This window comes from Mus caroli, chromosome 4 (assembly GCF_900094665.2).
Source record: "Mus caroli chromosome 4, CAROLI_EIJ_v1.1, whole genome shotgun sequence".
Taxonomy (NCBI): domain Eukaryota; kingdom Metazoa; phylum Chordata; class Mammalia; order Rodentia; family Muridae; genus Mus; species Mus caroli.
The window spans coordinates 52,010,707-52,013,664 of NC_034573.1; positions in this window are offsets into that span (position 1 = coordinate 52,010,707).

Below are 2,958 nucleotides of genomic sequence, written 5' to 3' on the forward strand. Positions count from 1 at the left end.
TAACACTGGTGAGGTAGCTGAGAACTTACGCCTTTATCTCAAAGTAGGAGGCAGGGGAAGAGAAAGAGAACAGGCAATGGTGTGGGCTTTTGAACTCTCAAAGCCCATCTCCAGTGACACACCTCCTCCAACAAGGCCACACCTTCTAACTCTCCCCCAAACAGTTTCAATAGCCTGGAACCCAGCATTCAAATATATGAGCCTATGAAGACCATTCTCATGCAGACCTCCATAAAACCCATGCCTGTGTAATTTGCATGTGTATTTCCACTGTTATGATTTGCCAGAAAGGGAATCCCTCACCAAAAGCTGACACCATATTCTTGTACATCCTAGCCTATTTTTATTTATTTGTTTATTTATTTGTTTATGCCACAGGATATCACTATGTAATCTTGGCTAGCCTAGAACTAGCTTTCCAGTTGCCTTTGAACACAAAAATTCGCCTGCTTCTGCCTCTAGTGTGCTGAGATTAAAGGGGCAGGCCTTTCTAGCAGCTAGAACTGTCAGAGATAATTTCTTCATAAATCAGTATTCTGTTACAGAAGTGGAAAATGGATTTATTTCAGTCAAAGCCTCTGTCCTCAGTATTACCTCTCCCTGAATCTACAGCAATCAGTGCTATGGTTTGGATGTGTAGTATCCCCCAGAAGCCTATGCATTAAACACTTGGCCAAACCTGTGGTCTTATCAGCAGCTGGTGAAATCTTCAAAGGGAAGGAGGGAGAGAGGAAGGGAGGGCCTTATGAAAGAAAACTCATTAGTTGAAGGCATGATCATAAAGAGTATATTGAGACTCTAGCCATTTCCTGTATCTTATCTTTGCTTTCTTCCCATCATAATGTGAGCATTCTTTTGCATGAATCCTTGTAGTGGTGTACCATGGTGCCACAGGCCCAAAGTCACCTGGGGTAAGTGACCATGGGCTGACATATCTGAAACAAACTAGATCCTTTGTTCCTAATGAGTTGATTACTTCAGCTATTATGTCACAATAATGGAAATCTGACTCACAAATGTTCCAAGCATGCTAATTCTTGTTCAAGTGTGGAATATCTCCAGAGCTCTCCTCTGCCTTCCTTAAAGTGGAGAGAGAATGCTGAGCGCAAGAAAATAGGAAACCAAGAAAAGTTTTAGGAGAACTAGGAGTGGAGAAAGGAGAATGGTGAACCCAGAAAGAGCCAGGAGAGGCTCTGAAGATAGGGTTCTGCCCATGTGTGTCAGAAAAGCTGTGGCTCAGCATGACTGGGAAGAACCAGACTGAAAGCAGAAATGGACATCTAGCCATGGGACTCATGGCCAAGCATCCTTGCTCCAGGCTGTCTTAGAAGAAGCAATAGGATTCTCAGAGGCTATCCAAGTCTAACTATTTGAATTGATAAGTGCTTCCTCTGTTTATAGATTTCCAGAATGACACCATTATGTCCTCAGTGAGGAATTCATGTGCAGCCTCATGTCCAAATTCTCCAGAGGACTCTCCTGGGAGGAGATGATCTTCATCAGCTTGTTTCTGCAAAGAGATCATGTCCATAGAGCCAAGACCTACCTCAAGACAGAACCCAGAAAACTCAGAAAGGGATGGAAGTGAGGAAGTATGTGTGCTGTATCCTATAGGAGATACACACGCACGTGTGTGCACACACACACACAAAACGAACAAACAAACCCACCACATAAGAACTGTCTGATTAGTGCATGCCCTGGAATAACATTACAAGAGAAACAATAGATTCAGTTAAAGAACTAAGGTGAAATACTTGGGGTCTAGCATGTCCCTAAAGGCTTATAGGCCTTGGTTCTCAATGCAGCAAGACTCAGATATGGGGCTTTAGGGAAGTCAATGGTTATAAAAGCTGCAATTTTATAACTTGGGAGTCTATTTGGGGGTGATTAGTGATGTGATCTTCTTGTTCTGGGCCCTTCTCTCTGCTTCCTGGACCTCACAAGGTAAGCGGCCTCCTGCAACATGCTTCTGCCATAACACTTTGCCTTATCAATAGAGCCAGCTGATTGTGGGCTGAAACCTTTAAAATTAAGAGTCAAAATAAAATGTCTTTCCTTGATGTGTTGGTTTGAATAGTTTTGGCCCCTGTAGACTCATGTGTTTGAATGCTTGGCTATGGAGAATGGCACTATTAGGAATTAGGGTCTTGTTGGAGTAGATGTGGCCTTGTTGGAGGAAATGTGTCACTATGGGGGCAGGTTTGATGTCTTCTATGCTCAAACTCCACCCATCGTGGAATTTAGTCCCCCCTCTTCTGCCTGTGGTTCAAGATGTAGAACTCTTAACTCCTCCAGCACCATGTCTGCCTGGATGCTGCCATCCTTCCTACTGTGATGATAATGGACCAAGTCTCTGAAACTGTGAGCCAGCCCCAATTAAATGTTTCCCTTTATAAGATTTGCCTTGGTCATGGTGTCTCTTCACTGCAATGAAAACCCTAAGACACTTGAAGTTGATACTCTCAAACATGTTGTCATAGCAAAGTAAAGCTGACTAACATGTTAGGTAACACCCTTCACACACTGGGAAAATGTGGAGGCCAGATGACATAGTGCTGATATGAGTTTATTTTTAGGCCTTCCTATTGAAAAGCACTATCCTCTCTTAGATGATGGGGAGAGGAGGTAGGATAGATGTCCCCGAGGAGGCAAGCAAGAAGTGGGACCCTGAAACCCCTATCTAATATCCCTGGCATGTCATCACCCTCATGTGCATCCAGCCAGTTTGGATGCTCCCAGAGCTGATAACTTAGAACTGTTGTAAGCAGAGAGGACCATTCCAGAAAACTTTCTTGGATAGTATTGCTAGCTCGTTTCCATGGGCACCAAGTTGTTTGTTTTAAACAGAATTCATGTGTTCAGTTCTCTAGGCTTCGCATCTTAAAATCAGCACAGGCCATGTGTGAGAAAAAACAGAGAGAGGTGGGGGAGGGAGGGAGGGAGGGAGGGAGGGAG